The 27,878-nt window shown below is 28.0% G+C and overlaps 2 pseudogenes across 1 annotated transcript; one reads left to right on the top strand and one right to left on the bottom strand.

Annotated features, from left to right (window-relative positions):
- Positions 1 to 1,042: 1,042 nt before the first annotated feature.
- On the bottom strand, positions 1,043 to 20,709 carry LOC149062078 (uncharacterized; annotated as a pseudogene).
- Positions 20,645 to 24,168, top strand: LOC149062079 (uncharacterized; annotated as a pseudogene). The gene is made up of 4 exons (XR_016189424.1): positions 20,645 to 21,252; positions 22,281 to 23,339; positions 23,966 to 24,030; positions 24,098 to 24,168. The product of XR_016189424.1 is annotated as an uncharacterized LOC149062079 (transcript).
- The last annotated feature ends 3,710 nt before the right edge of the window (positions 24,169 to 27,878 follow it).

The following is a 27,878-nucleotide window of genomic DNA, read 5'->3' on the forward strand; positions in this document are numbered from 1 at the left end:
TAATTTATGTATTCCAGAATGGCTACCATGGGCATTTCCACTTTCAAAATCGTCAAAAAAAACGAAAAGTGGAAACACAACGCGTTCATTGTGACTAAAAGCTCTGCTTTGCAAATATGTGCCTTGAATAAAGTTTTGAATAGCTTTATTATCTGATTTTAAAGTTTTCATATGGTCTAATGTTTCAGAAAGCACTGAAAAAAAATTTTTAAGAACATTTCGTAGAGATATAAATTGTCGTGTACAGTCAGAAGGTTCTAGGATGGATATACCATTTTTAACAACATTATTGAGTCTTTGACCAATAACCATTTCTTTTGGTTCTATAAAAGAACTTTGCTTTTTAAAATACGAAAACCTTTTATGTTCAGTTTTAAAATTGATTTATGCACTTTCAATATTATCTTTTACTACATTAAAAAAAGAACCAAAACATTCTTTTGACATTTTACCTTCAGACAACAATTGTTGTGCACTACTTTTAACAAAAACACCAATACCTTCTGAAAGTACTGTTTCCATACCATCGACAACAATTTGTACAGCATTTCTGGGCATTATAGGATTTGCATACAAACATGCTAGAAATGTACTTAATGTTTGGTACAAAATTTCGACTGGTTCTATCGTAAATTTTCTATTACTACTCACATTAGTTGGAAGCAATAAATCAGAATTAGTGTTAGTAGTTGCTGCGAACTCTAAGAGAATATTGTCTTCGAGCAATACTTGTGAATGTAATGAAATCTATACTAAATCTTTTGTATGTTTTAATAAATGTTTGGTATATGAATTTTTTAAGTAAAATGATCTACTCCATTCTCCTTCAGGCTTTCAGCACAATTATACACATCAAATGTATGATCATAATGTTGAAAATCAAAATGTCTTAAGAGTATATTAGTATTCTTAAAAGTTTTTTTTACATAAAAAAACACTTAAACATATTGTTTTACAAGACTTTAAATATTAAAATTAAAAATGATAATTATGTAATTTGCAGCAGCGAATTCTTTAAAATTAAAAATAAAAATATTCAGTTTTAAATAGTTATTCCAACATCTGATAAAAAAGCATTGACTGCCGTAAAGTTTTTATCTAACGGTGTATTTAATTTGTATAACCCTTTTTGAATAAAATACCAAATAGCTTCACTCTCTGATGGATATTTAGCGTTAAGTGTGATTATAATTTTAAAACAGCAATCGACTGCTGAATGTATTGAATTTAAACGATAAAATGTATTGTCAACTATCACAAAGTAATTAGAAATCTCTTTTAAAGAAGAACCCACTATTAATACAAATGGCTGTAAAGTTTGGCCTAATCCTATACCAATTTATCTCTTCTTCTTGATATTGTTTCTTTTACTTCGGCACTACTCAACACGTGTGTTATGAAACCATCCCTCATCACTATTTTTGATGGTTTCCATTGCAGTTTTGCTTTTTTTCCTTTAGAAATGGTAGACACAATAACACAGCAATATTTGAAATTCCCTTGTTTTCTAAAAAAATAAATATAAGTTTTAATAGACTACGTGCAAGTTATTGAACAGAGCGCCCCATAGTGGTGAATGCACGCATTACTGAGGGGATTAGAATAAACATAAATACTATGCAATGTGTATCATAACGGCATGGCTAAATAGTTATTAATATTTATTAATATTTACCCATGGTTCTGAGACCAGAATAGGTACTAAAAAATGAATTCTTATCAAATTGACAGATTGTATAATTAAAATTGATATTACAGTCAACCAATTAAAAACCATAGAAGCCTAATTAGTAATGTCAACTTTTAATTTTCCAAATAGCTTTTGATTTGAATTCGTTAAAAATTGTATTATGTCTAACACTAACATAAAGGACATAATAATTAAGTGTGGTTTTCAAAATATTTATAGTAATATTGTATTTACAAATAGTAAGGGTATAAATTTAGCCGATAGTGGTCATGTAACACAAGTGAGACCAAATAATTTTTCTGTGATCACAGCAAGTATTATAAGACAAACGTCCGTCACATTACACCCATGGCAAGTTAAACTAGAAGTAGGTTATTCATTTATACAGAATTTAATTTATTTCAATAATTATTACTAACACGTGTGCCATATACCTTATTCATACAGTTAGATGATACCAGAACCATAAAGAGATGTTTTTGTAATTGTCCAGCTGGAGCTTCTGAAAAGTGCAAGCATGTTGCTGCATTAATACGGGAGTTACCCGTTTCCGCCAAAAGTGTACCTTTCCCTTTTCCCCCAATTCACTTTTCCGCCAAATCATAAATTGTTCGATTCCCTTTTCCGCCAAAACCCTACCTTGCCCTTTTCCCCCAATTCACTTTTCCGCCAAATCTAAAAAGTAAGTCTAGTATAATTTAAATATTATATTATATACAATATGCATGTTAGTCATATTTTAATATATTATAAATTATAATTTTATTTTTATTTTATATACATTAAAAAGTTTGTACTATAATGATATATATATATATAACGTACCGTAATTTCAACCAAATGATAAATTTATCACTGATTATCGGGATTATTTCCCAAACGCTATCGATTTATATTGCTAATCTTGCTTGTTGTATCAGTTATATTGTTACAGTTGACAGTTGTATGATACGTACGAAACCAACCGTTATTGTACCTATAATAGTACGCAGCCTAGTCGCTTTCTAACCGTTCTCGATAAACTATAACTTACTATTGAGTTTATTACTTCTTTTGAACCTAATCGCGTTATTAACAGTAAAATATAATATTCATAAAATAACATTTTAGTGTATTTCATTAGTTAAATTTTTTAACTTGTCAATAAAAACTACACTTTTGATTTTGGACAATCTATAAAACACACATACCGTAACATAATGGCTGACCTCATTGAATTCATTGTAAGTAAACGTGGAAAACCATTATTACTTTTAAATAATTATAAATTCTGTATTGGATCAATTAACAAATCCACTGGTTCAACTCGTTGGCGATGTATTACAAAATATTGCAAAGCAAAAGTATACACGGAAAATAATGCTCTAGTACACGATGATTGTGAATATTTAACCCTTTCAGACCCAGAGTACACTATAGTGTACTCAAAATTCAGTAAATTATTATAAATGAACTATTTGGTTTTTCAGTTTAATGATAATTGTTACTACGTGAAAAAAACACGTACATTTGAATAAAAATGATAAGAATGATGTATATGTGATTCTACTTATTTAATAATCACAAATCGAAAAAAATCCTGAATTGAAAAATTGATAATAGATTTTAAAATTACAGTTGACTTTTACTCCGTTAGATCGCATTGTTGATCTCCGGCTTTTTTTTCTCCGTGAGAAGAGATAGTAACGAATGTTGTCTAATTTATATAACGTCTTTGAAATGAATCGTTTTTATTTTATATTCGAAAACATATGGATACACTATAGTGTACCCTGGGTCTTCGTATCACGTTAGCGGTTCGTTCGACGCGCTAATTCGATTTCGCATGACGATAATAATAATTATTCCGATTGTGTGTATAACGCATGATAGACATAGAGTACCTAATATTATTCTATGGTACAACGAAATTTAATATAATAGAATACCACAGATTATATAAAATAACATCATATAATATTATAATCTGTGATAATATTTACACACAATACACACACATAAGAGACTACTTGCACATTAGAATGTGAATTTTGTTAATTGTTCACATTTTCTTGCGTTATTTCAACACTTTTTTGTAAAAAAAAAAACGTTATTGTATAAACAGTATAAAATGCTCCGTGAGGATGACATATTAGCTTTATTAGGTGATGGAAATGTATCAGATATTGGAGAATTAGATAGTGATGACGAATCTGAAGACGTGTTTCCTGAAGCAGAACTTACTGAACTTTTAAATGAATTTGAAAATAACGATGATGGTAATTTTGAAAATGAGGAAGAATATAATGTTATTGGTAAGACTTTTGAAACAACTAAAAAATGTAATGTCCGTTGGGCACGAAAACCTTTTGCCCAACCACGTCTGCATTTGGAAAACTTAGATCAACCTATGTATCCTATTTTACTGAAATCTCCATTAGAATACTTTAGTGAATATTTTGATAATGACATTTTTGAAAAAATGGCCTTTTACACAAACTTATACGCAGTATCAAAACAAATTTCAAGATTCAAACCAACAAATATAAACGAAATGAAAATATTTATTGGTATTCATATTATTATGGGCTCTTTGAAATATCCTAGAGTACGTTTGTATTGGGAAGAAAATTTTCAAATTAATCTCATTTCGCGTAATATGACACGAGACCGTTTTTTCGCATTACGAACTAATTTTCATATAATTAATAATAGCACTATAAGTAAAGAAAATAAAGATAAATTTATCAAAGTGAGACCATTATTTGATGCAGTGTTAAAAAAATGTAATAGCCTACCTTTAGAACAAGACCTTTGTGTTGATGAACAGATGGTTCCTTTCAAAGGTCAACTCTCAATTAAACAATATATGAAAGGAAAGCCTATAAAGTGGGGGGTCAAAATTTTTTTATTATGTGGAGGTAAGAGTGGAATGGCTTATAATTTTATGCTATTTCAGGGATATTCAGAATTAGACAGTAACTTAGTAAAATCGGTGGGCTCTGGTGGTAGTGTTGTGTTACATTTAACACAGAATGTACCTCCGAACCGCCATTTTTTATACTTCGATAATTATTTTTCGTCATTTGGATTATTTGAGAGATTGCAACAGTTGAACATTTACGCGGTTGGTACAATTAGAACAAATTGGTTTGCACAACCACCATTTTTAAGTGACAAACAAATGAGGAAAATGGGTAGAGGCACTGCATTTGAAGTTACCACAGATATGAATAATTGTAATATAGGACTTTTGAAGTGGTTTGATAATAAAGCAGTTACTCTTGGTTCTAATTACATAACATCTGGAGAAGTTGACAAAGTTGAGCGTTGGGACAAAAAGAAAAAGGCATATGTAGAAATCGAAAGGCCAGAAATTGTAAGAAGATATAATGATTCAATGGGTGGTGTTGACAAAATAGATCAGTTGATTAGTTACTATCGTATTTTAATTAGATCTAGAAAATGGACATTACGAATGGCTATGCATGCATTCGATATTGCCATTACAAACAGTTGGATTCAATATACCAAAGAGGCTGAACAGTTAAATATCCCTAAAAAAAATCTATTAGATTTATTACATTTTAGAATAAATTTAGCGAAAGATTTAATTACTTTTGAAAAGCCAATAACATCAAAACGTAAAGGACGTCCGTTGTCAACCCCATTAAATGAACCGTCTCAACCGTACAAAATATCAAAAGTAGACTCTCAAAGACCCACAGAAGCAGTTAGAACAGATACTATTGATCATATACCAGAATTCGATGATAGGAAATATGCCACGAAGTGTAAAAACAAAAAGTGCGAAGGACGAAGAACCCACGTGTATTGTTTAAAGTGCAATGTACATCTTTGTCTCGACAAAAAAAGTAATTGCTTTAAAGATTTTCATATTAACAAATAAGATATGTTGTTACCTATTATTCTATACCTATATGTATAATGTATATATATATAATTAAATATTTATAAAGGTTATTATTATTATTATTATTATACAAAAGAGACTGTAATTTTATGATTTGGTGAACTATTTTTATTGTTATATTTGATAAAGGTTATTATAATTATTATTATTTTACAAAAAAATACTGTAATTTTACGATTTGTTGAACTATTTGTATTGTTAAAAAAGCGCAGAAGACTGTATAATTTTATATGTTTTAAAGGTTTTAAAAATAAATTTGATTTGATTTGTTTTACTAAATTTGTTTGTTAATATTAAAAAAAAAAATAATAAATATTGACTCCACGAAGACCCAAGGTACACTATAGTGTACCGACTTAAAACTTCGCAAAAAAAAATGCTAAAATTTCGAAACTTGGCAAAATTGATTTCAAGGCTATAAATATAAATATGACGAAAAAAAAGAATTTTTTATTTTATTTTAAAAAAGTCGGGTCTGAAAGGGTTAATTCACACACATGAGCCTTATATTCGGCCAATAATATCTAGGCAAATTGTAAACAATATCTGTAAGAGAAAAGCAGTGGATGATACCAGTAATAAACCAAACAAAATCATACTAAAAGAGATTGGAGAAAATGTAGAAGCTTCTCAATTTACTACGACAGACATCAAAAGGTTGAGGAAAAATATATATGAAGCTCGACGAAAAGTGTTACCTGCCAAACCAACAAATTTACAAGAAGTCCACGAATTTTTAGAAACATTAGATTTAAAAACAAAGCAAGGTGAAGATTTTTTGTTAATAAATGATAAACAAAAAAATATTGTTATTTTTTCATGTTATACGAATATTTTATTACTAAAAGAAGTTGACACATTATACATGGACGGAACATTTAAGTATTCTGCACGGTTTTTTACCCAACTGTTCACGATTCATGGGCTCAAAAATGGACACTATATTCCTTTAATATTTTGTTTACTGCCTTCTAAAACTACAGAAATATATGCATATACATTTCAGTTGATTGTTGACAAATGTTCTACATTAGGCGTGCAATTATTACCGCAGTATATAACTACAGATTTCGAAAAATCCATAATAAATGCCATACATGAAATTTGGCCACTAACCCAAATTATCGGATGTAGGTTTCACCTCACCCAAGCATGGTATCGTCAAATTCAAAAATTAGGACTATCCACTGCTTACCAGGACCAATCTTCAGAAGTAGGAAAATGGTTGCGTCATACTTTTGGCTTACTTTTCTTAGATCCAACTGAAGTTTTTGAATGTTTCATAGACAACTTTATGGCTGATCGACCCACAAATGACCAAGTTAGTAAATATTCAGACTACTTAGTAGACAATTATCTGACCGATAATTGCGATTATCCTCCAATACTTTGGGCATCAGCAAGTTCGAGTTTAAGACGAACCACCAACAATTGCGAATCATTCCATTCGAATTTTAATCGACATTTTTATAAGGAATCACCGTCTATCAATACTTTAGTAACCGTTTTAATTAATGAAGTACAAACTGAAGTCTATGTTAAACTAAGAAGTACCCATCTACCAAACGTGGCACAAGATCGTCGAGTTCGCGACAGACAAAAGAGAAATAAACAATTTTTAAGTCAGTATACAAATGGAGATCTTGACAGGTAGTGTGCAGACTAACTATTTGAATTTAATGTCGCAATATTTATATTTTTTTTAAATTTCCAGATATGACTTTGTAAAAGAAATCTCATACAACTATAGTAAAGTGAGCGCCCAGTAAAGTATAAGTAGTAATATAGTAGTAATAGTATAGTAAAATTATAATATGATTGACATGTATATTGTATATATTATAATATTCAAACATTATTCCAATACTAGACTAACTTTAAAGTTAAAGTAATATCATACAACTATAGTAAAGTATAATTAGTAATATAGATAATATATAATAATATTTATAATTTGAATGTTGTTTGTTTGTATATGATAATGCTATAACACAATACCTAATAATGTTTATTTAGATACCAACCTAATGGTTTTTCAATTATTTATGTAATGTATATAATATATTATAATTTTTCAATCTTTAATAGATAATGACAGACATGTATATTTTATATAATATAATATTCAAACATTATTCAAATTCTAGACTTACTTTTTAGATTTGGCGGAAAAGGGCAAGGTACACTTTTGGCGGAAAAGGGAATCGAACAATTTATGATTTGGCGGAAAAGTGAATTGGGGGAAAAGGGAAAGGTACACTTTTGGCGGAAACCGGCCATGCCCATTAATACATTATATAAACAATGAAGATAGCTTTTCAAAAACTGGTTTTCCTCAGGTTTGGGAGAAACCATCAAAAGTGGGGGAAGAAAAATATAAAAAAGGTAGAACAATTGAACAGCTCTTTCCAACCAAAAAAAAAACTTAAAAATGAAATACTAAGTATTAGCATTGATTTTAGAATATACAGATAAACGGTACTGTGTATTATTGTGGCGACCAGTTATGCGACGGCGACCGCAATAGAGCGCTCTAGTCGCTGACGGCAAAGGTGGTGTTCCTCATCATAGTATGAATAGAGGGAAGTGGTTATTCGCGGCGCGGGGTAATGATGTATATTTGAAAACTCAAGTCGTGCATTGTTATCGCATGCGCCCGTTAATTTGACCAATATTATAGTATTATCGTTGTATTGTTATTATACTGTATTTTCCGGATGGCTCTGGCGATCGCCGTTCACAATATTATATAATTATATTGCTATCGTAATCTTTGTACAACAGTATTCGCATGGGACTTGTTACGGTATCTATAAAATATTGATTTTAGAATATATATTATAATATAGTATATTCTAAAATCCTTAGGTCATATTATACTAGTATATGATTTAAGATAAAATTAATGCTATAAAGTAGGTACTACAGTTGAGTTGAACAACTGTTCTGTTATAATTATTGACATTTAAAAAAAAAATTTCTTATAACTAAATTAAGTTTTAATTTAAAGTTCTTATAATGCCTGGTAGTACGTGCCAATATTTGAACTGCTGTAAATCCTCCAGTAAATTTCCAAATTGTAAATTTTATCGTTTTCCAAAAGACAATAGATTAGAAACGTGGAAAATTAATTCAGGTATACACGTAAATATTATTATTCATATAAGTTTTATGAACATATTTTAAGTAAATATAATTTTAAATTTAGGAAACATAAAATTATTTTCGATTGATGGTGAAAAGTGTTATAATCGGTATTTATGCCAGGAGCACTTTTCACCAGATTCATTTATGAACCAGGTTTCAAAAAAACTAATAAATTCAGCTATTCCTTATAAATATAATGACATTGACCAACCAACATCAAGTGGTGAATACTATTTTCTTATTTTGTTGTAATTAAATATAATTTTCTATACACGGAGAAATATTTTGACTCTTTTAGTGTTATTTATAAACATTTGAAATTAAAAATATCGTTAATTTTCGTAAATTGTTTAACTTTATTGTAGGCAGTAGTTTGAGTGTTGGACTAGTTGTTTCCGAATTTTCGCCTACAACTCCCATTAGATTTAAAAAATCAAAAGATTACACAAAAATCAGAAATACAGAGTGTGTTGAGCTAGTATTTCCTAGTCCTTCAAAAGATACTACAACCAATATATCCGATATAATTGATATGCCTAGTCCTATTACACCAAAGAGAAAACAAAATTATGATATGGACGTTGATACTCCTAGGAAAAAAAAATTAAAACAAAAAATATTTAATCAAAAACATATAATGCAAAATAAAAAAAAAACACATTTCCAAATTGAAAAATAGAATAAATAATTTAAAAAACCGTAACCAATTAAAAAATTTAATTTCCTCACATAATTTTCCATCCAATAATTCAAGAGCTATTGTTACAATGCAGTTTAGAAATAAACGTCGCCAATGGACCACCGAGGAAAAAAATCTAGCATTAACAATGTTTTATAAATCACCAGCAACATATAATTTCTTAAGATTACAGAACCTTAACCTACCAGGTCCGTCGACAGTCCGAGGTTGGATTGGTCAATCCAAATTTTTACCAGGTTTCAATAAAATATTTCTCGGCCATTTAAAAAAAAAAATTTGAGTATAAGGAGTACAAAGAAAAAGCCTGTAGTATTTCTTTCGATGAAATGTCAATAAAAGAATTTTTAGTGTATTCTAAAGATTTCGACTTTATAGAAGGTTACGAAGATCTGGGTAGATACGGAAGGACAAGTAATACTGCAAATAGCTGTTTAGTTTTCATGGCAAGAGGTATATATTCACCCTGGAAAATCCCTGTTTCTTATTTCCTTGCTCATTCTGCTGTTAAACATGCACTTCTCAAAAACCTAATTATAAATGTATTGCAAGAACTTTTTGATATTGGTATTTCACCCAAAGTTATAATTTGTGATCAAGGTTCGAATAACCAAAGTGCCCTGAAATCGTTAAATGTTACGGAAAATAAGCCCTATTTTTATGTAAATGAAAATAAAATTATTTCTTTATTTGACACGCCTCATCTCCTTAAAATTGTAAGAAATAATTTTATCGGAAACACTTTTAAAAAGAATGAAAAAATGATGTCTTTTAATGATGTCATAGCAACTTATAACATAGACAAAAAAAATAAAAAAAGTAACGCTCTTCTTAAAATAACTGAGGCTCATATACACCCTAACTCATTTCAAAAAATGAGTGTTAAATTGGCTACTTAAATTTTTAGTCACTCAGTGGCATCTGCTTTACGAACATGTATATCTACAGCCGAATTGAAAAGTAAAACTGCATCCGATACAGCAGATTTTATAGAGTTCATGAATAATCTATTTGACTGTCTAAACAGCAGAAATTTGTTCAGTGATAATCCATATAATTGTGCATTAACCAATTTCGGCGTAGTTAAACAATTTCTAGTAAATGCAAAAAATTATTTCAATGATCTTTTCAAAATCAATAGTAAAAGCAAAGTAACTCGCCCACCATGCTTTAGCGGATTCACTCAAACTATAAACGGAGTTTTGAGTTTTTTTGACGATGAAAAAAAAAACAATAATATTCAGTTCCTATTTACAAATAGATTAAATCAGGATACACTAGAAAACCTTTTTTAAATTTTCCGACAGAAAGGTGGGTATAATAAAAATCCTACGGCGAGAACAATCAGAACTTCATTCAGAAGCACATGCGTGTTTTCCTTAATAACTTCAAAAGGTACTAACTGTGAAAATAGTCAAAACATAAACGATCCTGCTTTAGTACAAGATGTTATTACACCTGAAAAAAACATTAATGAAGGGTCAGAATCGTGTTCGGACACAGAATCCTCGTCATCGTCTTCTTCAACAATCAAAGTAATATCAGAAAAATGTAACACGAAAAAAATTAATGAAGCTATAACGTTGGAAGACTGTTCAGTGACATATTTTTCAGGATACCTGGCTTATAAATGTTTAAAAAAAATTAATTGTATCGAATGTAAGATAAATCTAATAATAGAAAAAAGTTTGAATGATAAGAATCAAATACTGTTAATTCATAAAAATTATTCTGATATCGAAAAACATACAGGACTCATGGCGCCGTCAAAACAATTAAATCACGTAATAGATCGTACTTTGTCTATATTTGAAACAATATTTGAGAAATTTCAACATAAGAAAAAATTAAGATCGAACTTATTTTAACAGTTTTGAAAAATGATGAATTAATATCAAATTGGATTGACGAAGAGAATAACAAGTGCACAGATCATTATGTTTCTATTTTAGAAAAATTATTAATATGTAAAATTTTTAGGACTTCAAAAACATTTTCAACTACAACTCATCAAATCAAATTAGCAAAATTAAAAATTCTGAGTCATATTTAGTTTTAAGTGTACCTCTATGTAAATTTGACGTATTTAACTGAACTTTGTAACTTCTTGATTTTAATAATTATTTTTCAAATTGATTATAAATCAATTATTTATGATGTTTACATACAATTTAAAAATGTTAAATGAATTATTACAAATAAAAATAAACAGTTTAATCTTTATTTTATTAATATTTATTTTGTTAATATTATATATTATGTGAATACGTAAAGGTGAATGTGATTGTGTTTCAAAGGAAACAAAGTACCTAATAACCGGTCTCCGGTTGTATAATGTAGATAAGATTTTATGCCAGCACGGCAAAAAAAATAATTAAATGTTCACGGTAAATACTAAAAGAATACTACAACGACCTCTGTCGTGAACAAAATTGTGGTCGCTGAATATTCCTATATCACCACTTATCTGTATATTCTAAAATCAATGGTATTAGCCATTATGACTTGGTTAATACCTATGATATATTGTCAATTAATTGTGGTGTAAATAAGTTGATACAAGAGGAACTAATGTCAGAAGATGATAGAGAATGTAAAATGTGTTTAAATGAAATAATAGATAGTATTGAAATGGAAGAAATATTTATGAAAAATGATAGGTTAATGAATTCAGTTCTCGAGAATCAATCAAGTTGTGATCACAGCTATGTTACTCAACTCATTAAATTTCCTTTGAATAAAAATGAGGATAAGTTTTATTTTAATATGATTGTAGTGAAAAAAGAAGGAGTTACATCTATTTTCAATAGCACATTGGAACAATCAAATTGTAACAAATGGACAGAACACAGAAAAGTAAGGATTTCTGCAACTAAATGCCACAAAATAAAAATTTGTAAAAATATTTCAGATGAAAATCAACAAAAAATTGTTAAAATTATTTCTAATGATGTGAAATTAATTGATAAAGCAGCGTTAAATATAGCATATGGTACACAAACTGTAATGATAGCTATTGAAACATATTGTGAAATTTTCAACAAAAAAGCAATAAAAGCCGGACTTATAATTCATTCCAAATACCCTTGATTATGTGCATCACCAGATTCATTGGTTTTATCTCAAAATGGCGAAATAAATAAAATCTTGAAAATTAAATGCCCTATAAGTTGCAAAAACAAACCTATAGTGGATGAAGACACAGGAAATCTAAATTTAAAATATTAGAAGTATGAAAATGGAAAAGTAGTACTAAAGTCATCTCATCAATATTATACACAATGCCAGATTTTAATGTTTGTTTCTGAGTTAAATGAATGTGATTTATTTTATTATTTATATATAACACTATAGATCCATTATTAATAACTATAAAAAAAGATGAATATTTTTAAAGTAGAATGTTTTTATTTCAAATATTATTTACCAAAATTGAGTGTGTTTTAACAATACTGTTAAAAATATAAAAATATAAAAAAACATACAAAATAATGTAAATGTAAAAAATATAAGATATACATACTTATAACTAGGTATTATGTTAATATTATTAAAAACAGAATAATTTTTCTTTTAATTAAGGTTAAGGTAATAAAGTTGTTGAATAAAAATGATTGTATACAATATAACATAAATTGTTTTTAAAAAAGGGGGGGGGGGTGTAACATGAAATAGTGTGAAATCGTATTGCACTTGTAATTAGTCACAATCAAAATTTCATTTGCTATCATTTTTTATTATTGGAGGTTGTAAATTTGTCTGAACACAACACATATGAACAATATCATCTATATGAGGTAGAAGCTCTATTTGTATTTTATTTAACACTCTGTGAGTTTTTAACCTAGCAAAAGAATCTTTCTACATGGATTCTGATGCTAGCAATGGTAGTAAGTATGATTAATGCTGTAATAAGACACTATTATATATTTTTATATGACGAATACAACTGTTCAATCATAATTTAAAGATCAAAAGAACTTTATGAGTTATGGCCATTATTTTACATGACCGCCAAGTAATGGTGTACAACAGTAACGCCGACTTTTTCACCCCAGAGCACTAGTAGTACACATGCACAGCGTCTATAATTTAAATATAAGTAATAATTTAAAAAAAAATGCCTATTAACCTTTAGTGACGCGCGCGGGGTAATTATTTACCCCAGTCTATTTTTAAAATGCTATCAAATATTCTTTGGGTTTTCCACACTCATGCGGGTCATGCTATCTTATAGTCACTATCATACAATCATAAAAACGTAACAATCTGGATTTAATTACAATCAGTACGTGAGTAATCGTTGACTAAATTGGTTGTGTTTGTAGTTCGGTAAAAATTTACCCCGCGCGCGCTTATTTTTATTAAATTATAGTCGTTTTTTGTAAGTATGGACGAATTAGAACGCCGGCGTATTGCATGCCTATTGGATGACATAAGTGACGAGGAATTGTGGGGTGGTACATCTTATAATATATTTCTTTACATTATTAGATAATGTAAAGAAAAAAGTGTTTTTATATTAACGGAAAATAATTACCCCACGCGCGCAACTATATGGTCTGATACCGCGCGCGTCACTAAAAATTAATCATTTTAATAATTTATGGATTCTTTAAATTTTACTTTTTAAAGTATTAATATTATTTTAAAACAGAATTTGTCAAACAAAAGTCAAAAATTATTAACGATTAACATTAAAAACAATTTGTCTTTTACAATGTACTTTCAGAGCTCAACTGTACATACTCCTTCAAAAGTTGATTGGTTGAAAGGTCCTTAGATTTATTAATTTTCTCTGTTGCCAATTCGAAAGTTTTATTTTTGCACAGAGGTAAACTTTGATACAATCGATCACTAAATCCAGGATAAGCCACGTCAAAGTCCTTCAAAATCTGAAAGAATGTTTTATATTTATGATGAAAGACACAAATATATTTAAAATATTTCCCATACTCGCAAGAGCAGGTTTTCTTAAAGATGGAAATTCCGCCATATACTTAGCAATAGTTGAACTATCTTGAGACATTAATTTCTTTAGTCGAGTATTAGCAGTAATGATCCAGTTGTTTTCAACAATATTCCACGGATCGCTTGAGTTGTGCAACCAATTCAAGTGTTCTTCAATTAATGCTTCATTATTTTCTGTTTTGTCGTCTAATGAGCGTAATGATTCTAGTGACAGAATGGGAGATGAATGTCCTGATAAAGATGATGTACTGTTTCTAGATGGACTGATTAATCCAGATTTACGGTAATCTCTTCTTTTATTATAAAGACAGTCGAGTAGTTTCCCTTTCGTTGCTCTTTTAAGTTCTGGCCCATAAGATATATATGGTATGAAATATGTGGCAGTATGTTCCTTATTAAAAATTGTCGTTATTTGGTATGCCAAATCTTGTAATCTTGATGATGGTACTTTGCGATTGACATCATCTTGAAGTTCTTTGTTGATTATTATATTACATAAACGCTTTCGGCAAATACTATCTAGTAGTCCACTTTGTGAGTAAGTTGCCAATAACGCTCTACCAGCATTTGCACTCTTGAGCAAATCTAATAGCTCCTGGGAAAAAAAATAAATAGAATTATCACTAATTTGGAAGTTAAGTTTTATTTAAATTAAAAAATATAATCCAAAATGAGAAAGTTTAACAGAATTTTAAACAAAAGTCTACATTAACTTAAAATAATTTCATAAGTTAAAATTTAAGTTTGAAGTAATAATGCATGAGTTTAAAGTATTGAAAATTTACTTGATTAAATGCATATAGTAAGTTGAATACATTGTATACTTGATGATTTAGATTACAATTTTTACTTACTGTGTTTAATTGCTCAGCTTCAGATACATCTTGAGATGTACTACTGTTTTCTTTGATAGATAATTCATCAAGTTGAAGATACACTGTATTATCTTCAAGAGATTGCGGTGATAAAATCTAAGGATAAAATTGTAAACTACAGTTAGATATCTATAAAAAAATTACATTAATTCGATTTTTGGTAATAAATTTTAAAAAACAAAACTAACAAGTAACAAGTAGAGTATATTATTCTCGATCAATGTAAAATTTTAAGTTAAATTGAGTAAATAATAAAAATAATAAAACGATGTATTTTAAGTGTAACAATACATAATTTACTGTGAAAAACTAAATAGGTACAGTTTAAGTGTAAATATTCTCCATTAAATAAAATATTTGATCAAAAATAGACTAAATTTTAACTAAGTTCAAAACGAAGTAAAGAAAAATGGCAATGCCTAATAAACTTTAAAAATATTAAATTAAATTATTGACAAATATTAGAATATTAGCTTTTAACTAAATCAATATAAGGATATGAAGTAAACCTTAGTATGTCTAGAACAATGCAAAATACCTTCTTTAGAAGTGTCTTGTACTGTCAGAGCTAGCAATTTTTGTCTAAAATAAATATAATTTAGTAGGAATTTTCTGACAAAAGCTAACATACCTGAGATAAACCACTGTTGCCTATTGTTTGGAAGCTGCAATTATCTTCAACTGCTAGCTAAACTACTGCTAGATGTTTGTGAATCAGTAACCTTAAGAAATAAATTTTAAGATTTAATCAACAAGATGTGATTTCTTACACAAAAATGAAATGTAAAACTTTAGGTATCTAAATTAATAAACAAATCTTAAAATTAAATCTATTAGGTGTATGCTAACAGTTATATTATCACATTTTAAATAGTACCAAAGCAATAAAAGCAATGACTAATTTAATAACAAGTGATTTGTTTGCACCCATGTATTTGTAAAAATGTGTGGAGGGTGGTACTGATATAGTTGAGAAATAGAAAAAAGCGGGTAAGTCGTGGATGTCGCTCTGTTGTACAGTAGGTTACTGTAATGGATGGGATTAAATTTGAATGCAATGATAGGTATATCATTGTATACGAAAAACGATTCTGAATGAAGATGATTTGTCAGTCTAGGATATATTATATTTAAATATTGCCATATATTCTATTTTAAACAAATATTTTATTTTTCAATTAGGACGCATTTTGCATAAGGAATGATTAATTCCATGTCAAAATAAATAGGTATGTCAGCAACATTCTTATGCGCATATTTCTCACTTTTTAGTTTTTACAGTGTGTTACGTTCTCCGCCTCTCATTGGTTGCATATACCAAAGCATTAATATCGGAGAACCTAACACATAGGAAAAGTGGAAATACGCACGCAAGATTCAAACACGTATTGTTGCTGACATACCTTTATATTTTGTCATGGGTTAATCAATTTTTCCAAAAACATTGCATGTAGTTATCATAATTCATAATACCTTATATTATCATAGATATACATATACCAGCTGGTATACCAAAGCATGATTGTAGACGGGACGGGTACAGTTTTCCCGATTTTGATAACAACTGATAACAGCGAACCTGAAAAGAACGAAAAAAAAGGCTCTTGCCAACCTATAAAAGTTAGCACAAATCCGAATTCCCGCAGCGATTAAATAAAAAATAAAAATATCAGTTTAATACCAATAGTGATTTTTCCAAAAATTCATACCGAGAAATTTAGTCTTCTATAAAATAAAACCCTGTTTAGTTAGCTTTCAATCTGTGAAGTTAGGCTTTAATCATTATAAATTTCAACTTAATTTTAATTCATTGATCTAAATTATTTTAATCTCTATATTAAGATTTAGATTCATTTTATTACAAGCAATTTGGCTTTTAAAATCGTACTAAGGGTTACTATTGTACTACAATATATTATATTACTAATATAGTATTATAATTTTTTGATTGAAGTGCAGCTTTAATATTAGAGAATGTATTTAAACTTACTGAGCTACATGAAATAAATTGTGTATACTAATTTGAATATGCCAAACAAAACTAATTACTAATTAGTAATTACCCATATTTATTAGAAAGGTATATAATTTATTTTAATTTTTAAAAACATAATTTACTTTGGTAATGTAATTAAGTTATTTTTGTAAATATTATTAAATTCTTACAAGCTTAAATTATATAATATTATATATTTTGTTAGTTGAATAAACGTAGCATAGTTAATTAGAACAAATTTAGTAAAACAATATAGTGTTCATACATCCAGTAACTGAATTTTCATGAAATAAATTTTATTTGTTTATTTGTAACTTTATAATAACACATTTTTGTGTGATAAACTATTCTATTCATTTATATATTTAATAGATATCAAACGTTATGCCATAATTTTTTTCTATATTAATAATTAACAATGCAATATTGTTAGTAATTGCTTATACGTTTATAGTTTTTAAATATTTTGTAAACAATTATTTTTTGAGACAAGTAATTTAGTAAATAATTGGTATAATATAAATATAATTATATTATAAACTAAACTTATAATAGGTATTATTTATATTATAACAAAATGGTATTTTGCTATCTGCTGTAAGCAGTTTCTTTACTTATTCATCAAATTTATAATAACTATAATATTTATGTACACATTCTTATCGTGTTAAGTTATTAACATAAAATGACATTATATCATGCTTTTTCTAGTTGGTAAAAAAATGAACAAAATTATATTTATATTGTTTTATTAAATACTTACCTATTCATTTTTATTTCTGTTTCAGCCTGGCTTGCAGTATAAATTTCAACAGCGTTATTTCAAAACTCAGTTTACACACAGTCGTGTATACATTTTTCATACAGACTGGACATTCTTTTTGGTTTTATATCTAGATATTTTTCTTTTAAACTATCAAAATTAATGTTTTTAGTATTTGCATTTTTTGGTATTACAAAAATAAAAAAGTTTCTTAAATTTATTTTATTCCAAACATTTAAAATTATTTATAGAGTTTTAGTTGTGTGACAAACTGATTGTTTAAAAGGCTATCTCCCAATATGCGGTCTACCTCCATTTTGTGTGCTATGTAACTATAAATATGAGTATAGTATGCGGTCTATCAATGTATAGCTGGGAATTCCGCATCATTTATATTTATTATCTTTGGAGGCCTCTTAGACTCAAAATCGTTAAAAAAATGTATATCTACTAATGAAGACCTCTTAGATAGGTACTTAGCCAAGTATTGGTGGCGAGGATTAAATAAAACAGATAATATTTTTGATGCTTTCCTTTGAGATATGAAATTATGCTTTGTGGATAATTTTGTGGATCCTTAATAAATTAATTTTTTTTTTATACTTTAAAATACTTTTATATTATTACGGTAGATAATTTTGTAGATCCTTAATAAATAATAAATAACATTTTTTTATACTTTAAATTATACTTATATTGTACTTTATTACTTTAACACTATTACGGTAGACCGCATATTTTTGAGATAGACCGCATATTGGGAGATAGCCGTTTAAAATGTATTCAACTGTATCAACCTTTCCAGTATTTATAATTTATTTGTAAATATATTTTTTTAAATTATTTCTTCAAATTAGCCGAAGTTTAAATAAGATTCACATTTTACATTATCTTTATTATTATTATATAAAATTATACTTTACTAAACGTTCTAACTCTTGGATTAATAATCCAATAACTTGTTTAGCTACTAACTGTTCTGTTATAATTATTAATTGTTTATGTTCTTTTTCTTGAACACATCCTTGCTTTTGAAAAGAGAGCTAATGTTTGATTAATGTATCTTCTTTACAACATTTATGATCTTTAAAACGTCTTGAATGATATCATTATATTTAAAACATATTATTATTAATGCAATTTACAATAATTAGTTATAACTTGAAAAGGCAAAAAGTTTATAAATTATTTAACCCTATTCATTTCACCACCTTTATTGAATTTTAAAATATGCTCCAGATTATGAGAAAAACTATTTAACTTTATTCACTCTAAAATTGTTCATAAATACACAATTAGTTGAAAGAATACAAAGTTTTATGTATAGTATTTTCAGTACATAATGTGGGTGTTCTTTGCTCCTTGAATAAGATAATAATATACAGACAATATCGTACATATTAAGAAACTATCAATATAATGTTCGTGTATATTATGTGAGCAGTTATATATTCACCCCACATTCAGAAATATTGGTGCAAGTTTAAAATATGAATAATGACTCCCTGTTAGTTTCCTTTCACAGTTTTTACATTTTTCTAACATTGAATTAACTTTTGGTAAAAATAATCATGCTGAGTAGGTATAAATTTATTTAATTCCAATACCTATGCTTAAAAATTACAATATACTTTATCATATGTATTGAACATAATATATTTTTACAATATAACTGACTTTTGTCGCTTTTAAATATTTTTCATGTAGCCAATTTTATGCTCCTTTTGCGCCCCCATTGATGAATTAAGTATACAATTTAAGATTAAAAGATTAATTTAAATTTGAAATCAGTGATGAGTTGTTTCAACGTAAAATCTCTAGGTAGCACGTTTTTGAAGTAATTTATCACAAAATTAAAAAAAAAAAGAATTCATCTAGAAAATCAAGAATTTCAGAAAATGACCGATAGAGAACCTACCCAACCTCAAATAAGTTCAATTCAGAATGCAGTATTCATAAATAAACCACCTTGAAATACAAAATAAATTATGTATTGTGTTTATTAATTTCCGCGTTTTTAGCATTCTATTGCTGTGTTTTGTAACGGTTTTTGCGAGACGTTTTTCCCAGTTTCCCACCCCACCAAGACGACTCATGTCATATCATTACGATTCACAAAGTACGGGAAACGACTGACTCGCTAAACCTCTCTCAAATACGACGGTACTTGTGTAATAGTTGTGTCTTGCATGCTTTTGAGCTTTTGGTATTATTCAATATTGTCTTAACCGCATACTATTTTTTGAACGTACTATCGCACGTTTTTTTAAAATTTTGACCATAGGTCATATTTTCAGATTTTATTAGTGCTACTGCACGTTGTTTTTAAAACTTTGACCATAGGTCATATTTTCAGATTTCATTAGTGCTGTCGCACGTTGTTTTTAAAACTTTGACCATAGGTCATATTTTCAGATTTCATCAGTGCTGTCGCACGTTGTTTTTAAAACTTTTGACCATAGGTCATATTTTCAGATTTTATTACTGCTGTCGCACGTTGTTTTTAAAACTTTGACCATAGGTCATATTTTCAGATTTCATTAGTGCTGTCGCACGTTGTTTTTAAAACTTTGACCATAGGTCATACCACCGACTTGTAGCTCGTGTGATTCCCTGTTTCGTGCTTCGTTTTTTTTAGATTCTTGATTCAAAGACATGATGAACATCGAAGAAGAAGTCGGTCTTCCAGCTCATTTGTTGGATCATGATTATTTTCGTCCAGTTGTTTATGAGAACAACCCAAATGAAGATCTCACCGATGAAGATGAAGAAGTAGAAGTTCTTGAAAATGAAAGAGTTCCAGCAGATGAAGAAGTACTTGAAGAAGAAGATCCAGATGAAGAAAATGCTTTAAATCATGTACCAGTTACCTACACACTAATTCCGGGGATTCATCATGGTTCTAGGGTTTATGTTGATAATTTAGGTTTTAAGTACTACAAGCGTGAAGCCAGAGTTAACCGCATATATTTGGTATGTGAAAGGCAAAAAAGTCAGCTACATGATTTTTGTCCTTGTACGGCATCAGTAAGTACAGCACCTGTTGATAACAGAATCAAAGTTCGAAATCAACACAACCATGGACCTGGAGATATCAACTTACATGTACCTTTCTTGAGGGAAGCAATTGGTGCAAGGGGCATTGATCCTGAAAACATGTCTGTTTCAGTTAGGACTGCATACAATAATGCAATTGTTCAGTAAGTTTTTGGATTAATATACTTTATTTAACAAACTATTTCTATTTTTTAAACATTATTCACATATTTATATATTTGTATTTACAGTTAGGTAGGTAACTAATAAATTTGAAAGTATTATAATAAAATGTTTAAACATTTCTTAAATTATTTGCTCGGTTATTTATTATTAATAGGTATTAGGTACTGTTGAATTTAATTCAACTAATTTGCTAATTCTATATAATTATGTTATATTATTATTATGTTCATTAGGTTTATTTTTATAATTTTATGGGTGAATATATATTATAATATTTTATAGGCCTTACATAAAAAATAAATTAAGTAGGCCTAAGTTATATTATACTTATTAATCATTGTTGCACAATTGTCAAACAACTATACATCATCATCAATTTCCTCTTTAAATACCTAAAACTATTTTACAATATATTATCAATATTATCAAATAATAAACCTACCTACTTCTATAATTTATATTATTGATAATTATTAGGTATAAATAATGTGTGTAGTTAAAAATGTGGTTTGACAGTTTATATTGAAATAATTAAATTAATTGAACAAATTAAAAAAAATAAATTACTTAGATATAATATAACATTATAGTATACCAAAAAAGTTTTTATTATTTATATAAAATTAGTTTTTAACTATGATAGTGTATGCTATAAAAAAGCTGTTTTTTTTTCAGAACAGAATTTTGTATGTATGCATTTTTGTCCAATAATTTTTTCTTATTATATCCACTGAATGATAGATGTTTGATTAATTAATATCACATTGTATATACATGAAACAGAAGATTTTAAAATAAATGTTTGATGCCTGGAACTTGTCAAGTTTTGTAGTTATAAATTTTTAATTTTGGTGCATATTAAATGTGTTTTTCTATTTATTATATTTATCTTTATTCCTAATACTTGATTATAATTTTTTGGTTTAGACAGTTAACACATAGGTATTTCTGTTCGCCAATTATTCAAGTTTATAATTTTTAGTTAATTAATATTTAATTTTTTTAGGTATCCAGAAGCTGCTAACAATTACACATTTATGCAAGGACAGAGAAGATGGAAGAGGATGCGGAGGTCACGTCAACCAAACGGTGGACGCATACCTGAAAACATCCATGAGCTTGCTGAAGCATTGACCCGACCAGAGAATGCTGCCTACAGTCAAACACTTCAAACACCACCATCAACATTCTTCCAGCAAGAACTACTAGTCAATGGATCAAGCGAAGGTGTTATATTTGCAAACCTGGATGCAATTAGGAGATTTAGAGAAGAGTTGGCCACAGTTACAACAGTTGGAATTGACGGAACATTCAAGACTGTTCCTGCTGCTCCTGCAGACTTGAGAAGTTTTCTGACTTTTCAAGTGGTATTTAAGAGTGTATCGTTCCCAATGGTGTATGTTCTTCTTAGAAGTCGGACAGAAGAAACTTACATTACATTATTTAATATTGTTCGACAAATTTTACCTTTAAACTATAATTCAATTAGATTTGTTACAGATTTTGAAAAAGGACTCATGAATGCAGTTCAACAAGTTTTTCCAGAAAGCAGATTGGGATGTTGCTGGTTCCATTACACCCAATCAATTGTGCGGTATTGTCATCGAAAATTGAATGGTGTTTTGGATTTAGTCAAGAGAAATCCTGAAGCAGCTCGTGTTTTCAGAATGGTTCTTGCACTGCCTCATCTGCCAGCTGATAGGGTCATCCTCTATGTCCTCAGTTTTGTATGTATGATGGTTTCAGGGCCATCATGCAGTATGTTCAACAATTTCCTGAAGTTGAACAGGGAATGAGAAATTTTTTAATTGGATATATTGAGCATTATTGGTTTTTTCAGGTCCGTCCAGAGTTTATCAGTGTTTTTGGAGAAGACTATCGTACTAACAACTATTTAGAGTCATTTCATTCAACATTACTGGCGCAAATGGGATGTCATCCTAATATTTGGGATTTTCTCCGTGAGTCAGATAATGTCTGAAGTGTTTTGTGTTGCATCTTTGTCCTAAATGTTTGTAATTATAATGTGTTATGAGTTACATGTTCAATAGTGTGTTACAAATAAGTAAGTTAATTTATGTGTATTTTAATTTTAGTTAAAAACCAATTGTTTCTTTCCTTATAGCCTAGGCGATGATTATTATATTCTTGATAATATTTTTAAAACATGCTTTTATATACTATTGTAGTTGCTTGTTTTATGTGTAATGCTTGTACTAAGGTCATTGGTTTTTTAATTTATTATTTTTTGTTTGTGTCCTAGCTTATCAAAATAATTTATAATATTTTTTTTTTAATTACATCACAATTATTTTAAAACTAGATTTTTGTTATAAATTAATACTCATTTATACATGAAATTCAGAATGTAATTATGAATTGACATTTTTATATAATATACAATAATTGTTAACTGTATTTCGATAACCAACATTTGTTATCCGGGACCTTTCATTGAGATACTTCCTCAGGACAATGGGTTGAAAAGCAGTTGTGTCCTGGCAAATCTGTGACATCTCACCTTAGCCTATTTATTTATGTTTGATTATTTTTCCTTAGGTTCAACATTTAGTTAATTTAATATTTAGCTTGATGTAAAACAATTTGTCTTTACTGCTGTAGTTTCTATAGTATATCATATTAATTTTATATGATTTATCCATTATTTGATAGCGCCATCTTTTATTTTAGGAAAGTTAACTTACATTGAAAATCAGTTTTCAGTTGAGTTTAATCAAGTACGGAATAATCTCAGGGTAAATGGTTACATACTTAACTTGTTCTAATTAATTTAAAATATAATATGATTTTTAATTTTATTAGGTGAGAGATGGCATATCAAGATCGGAACGAGTTATTGCCACTCATATTATTGCTCAAAATGTCCAGCGTCTTAATGAACAACAAGATCTCTTGTTGTTTTTGCGGAGTACCGGTCATCATAATGATGGATACGTTCAAAGGGAAATTGGACCATATGCACAGCCATGAAGAAGCCACTGTAATTCAATTTTAGTGTATTATATTTAGGTTATAATTATTCATTATTTTATTTAAATTTTATATACTGAGTTATATTTTTAATTGTTATATAAATTATATAGACGGTATTGTATTTTCTTTATAATGTTACCACAGTATTAATATTAGTTTTTCGTAAAATCATATTTTGTTTTAAATATTTAATATTTTCAAAGTGTTACATTTAATTACTTTTCTAATTGTTATCTAGTGTTATATATTTTATTTTCCTTGTACTATTCCCTAAAGCGATATTAGATATTAAGTACCTATTTTGATTTTTTGTAATAAATTATATTTGGGTTTTTAAAATTTTAAAATTATTACATTTAATTAATTATTATGTTGTGATCCTAGTATTTTGTTTGCCTGTACACTGTTCCATAGGTGGTAACTATAATATACTACTGCATGTACAAAATCTATTAGTTTATAAATTTTTCTAGTTTTTCAATATAACTAATTATCTTATCATTAATTGTGAATATTCAAATACCTACTGTGTAAACTGAACTGTGTGTTATTTTTAATGTATATGATTCGGTATCCTTTCAAATGTGTTTATTATTATGTATTATACATATATTTTGGAGAATAAATTAATAATACTGCATTTTTGAACAAAATATTAAGTTCAACTAGTCCTTATTAATTGTTAAATAACTGAAATAGTTATCCTAACTTGTTGTCTAACATGAATTTATTATAAATAAGTCCTTATACAATAAGCATCTAATTATCTTAACATCATCAATTGTGTTTAAGAATCCCATTATAAAAATGTAACTATTTTAGATACTTAAAAAAAAAATGTAATCTGCAATGTAACGTTTACGACTAATGGCCATTGTCACCGATGTCTTTTGATCGATAAAAAAAAAAAAAATTTAACCATAATGGACTGAAGAACACAACAGAAATAGAAGATATTCTAAACTAATATTTAGTATAATAAAATAATATACAACCTATACAGAGTGATTTTTTAAACATGCTCACCTAATTTGTATGCATTTATTCAAATTCTGATTTTTGAATTTTTAAATATGCTTGAAAACCATATCTCAAATTTGAGATTTTTGTACCACTTGGGAATGATCCTGTAACAGACAACAGTACAAACTTCTGTTTTTTCAAATATGAACTTTATTTGCTACTTATTATTCAGCAGACATTTATTGATATACTTATCTAAATAAAAATTTAGTTGTTCTTAAGTACCTACTATGTATTAATTGGATTAAGTAGCTACTAGTTATCAGTGTTAGATTAAATTAAGTTAACCAATAAGTAATAACCCTGTGTGACTGTGTCCTGTGATCTATAATAAGTATATTATTATTGCTTTACAAATTAGAATTAAACACTAATTATATATTCTAATTACCATAATTCAGCATTTCAATACCTAGTATAGCAGAATGTGCATAAATAATAATTAATAATAATTGTATTGTGGAATAATTTAATTACTATTCAGTATTCATTCTTTTTTCGTGGTTATATTTGGAACGCAAGTACGCAACTAGAATGCAACAAATATTTTACTTTTGAGTTTTTGATACCTACTCAGTTTATGTATTTTATTAGGTACATATTAAACATTAAAATAAATTAATGTACCTATCGTACGTATAATAAAAAATAAAAATTCGTTTTTAGAATTAAATTAGTAGGTACCTAGCTGGTGGCTAGGTAGTAAGGTATGTAAAATAGACCTCAAACATAGACACTGAGAATAGAATGATCGAGAATCAACAAAACAAACTACAGTTACGTTGTTGGATTAAGATTAACATAGGTGCCTATCTACTGTTAAATACGTTTTATAATATTCAGGGAAGGTAATAGTTTTGTGATATAATCGTGTAATAAACTAATAAATATAATAATATGTGAATATTAAAATGCAATTTCCACTAACTTTCAAAAATTATCATAGTGTGCAGTGGCACCGAACTAATTTTTTTTAGGTGTGGCAATGGACATTAATTTATGCCCACCCACCTACCTCTATGCAGTATGAAACCTAAGCCATGGGGGGCAAAGCCACCACCACCCCAAAGACACTACAGATTTTTTAACTTAGAAAATATAATTTTCATAAATAAATACCTATATATTATTTACTGCATTTTTGCATTATTTCAGTAGGCTACCCCTTTATAAATGTACACACAAAAAGTGGGGGTAAAGTCTATGTACAGCATAACTAGTCGAAATAATCCTTCAATTTAAAACTTTGGGGGTGGTTTCCAATGTAAAAGTGAACATCCTTGGTGCATTATAATGGTCAAAAGTTAAAATTTTCCAACAATAAAATTTTCAAAAAAATGGAGAAAAACAAAAAAAGAAATGAGCAAAACCAGTTTTCGACCAAATCGGTTTACTTATATGGTTGCAATTCAAAAACTAACCACTTTAAATACTTGAAATTTTCACCAAATGTTTATGTTAGTATTATCTATATACAGTTTAATTTTCAAAATGCTTTGACTTTTATTGAGCTATTTATAGACCACTGAAATTTTCGATTTTTATGATAATTTTTTTTTTTAAAGGGTCAGTAAAAAAATTTTGGATGACCAAAAAAACTTGAAAATTTAAAACAAGATTCCTCATGAGTTATTCTTATTGTAGCTAAAAAAAATTAAAAATCATTAGAGACAATTTTTTTTATAAGCGTTTATAGTTGAAATTTTTACGAAATCTGCGAAAACGCGAAAATTTGCAAGTAATTTTGAAGTTGAAAAATTATAAATTTTTTTGCGTTTATAACTAAGAATTAAAAATACAACACTAAGTTTTCTATAAGTTTTTCTTCAAGTAGCTATAGAGAAAACTCGAAGCATCATTAAAGGAAAAATTTTAAGTGCTTTTGAATTTTAAATTTTTACGAAATATTGTAACGATAACGATTTATCCTCAAACGATTTTAAATATTTGTTATTATTCAAAAAGTATAAGTCGTAGATACTTGAAAATTTCACCAGTTATTAAGATTGGCATTTTCTTTACATGATTTAATTTTCAAAATATTTTGACTTTTTTGAGATATTTATAAACAACTGAAATTTTCAATATTTCTGAAAATTTTTTTGGAAGGGTCGATAAAATTTTTTTGGCCCTATCAAAATACTTGCAAATTCAATACAAAGTTTCTCATAAGTTATTCTTATAGTGATTAAAAAATTATAAGAATACATAGGCACAATTTTTTTTTAATAGCATTTGAAGTTCAAATATTGACAAAAATTCGTCAACCCATGAATATTTGCAAATTATTTTGTAGTTCAAAATTCATAAAATTGTTTGTATTTATATCTAAGGTTAAAAAATTCAACACTAAATTTTCCATAAGTTTTGCTTCAAATAGCTATAGAGAGAATTTGAAGTGCCGTTATAAGAAAAATGTTTTGAGCGTTTGAGTTTTAAATTTTTATGAAATCGCGTAACGATAACGATTTATCCTCAAACCAGGTATATGTTATATGTATATGTATGATATAAGGTATTATAAATTATGATAACTACATGCAATGTTTTTGGAAAAATTGATTAACCATGCCTTATGCAAAATGCG

This window comes from Diuraphis noxia, unplaced genomic scaffold, assembly GCF_037042655.1.
Source record: "Diuraphis noxia isolate RWA-SAM2 unplaced genomic scaffold, SU_Dnox_SAM2 contig0001, whole genome shotgun sequence".
In the NCBI taxonomy this organism is placed as follows: Eukaryota; Metazoa; Arthropoda; class Insecta; order Hemiptera; family Aphididae; genus Diuraphis; species Diuraphis noxia.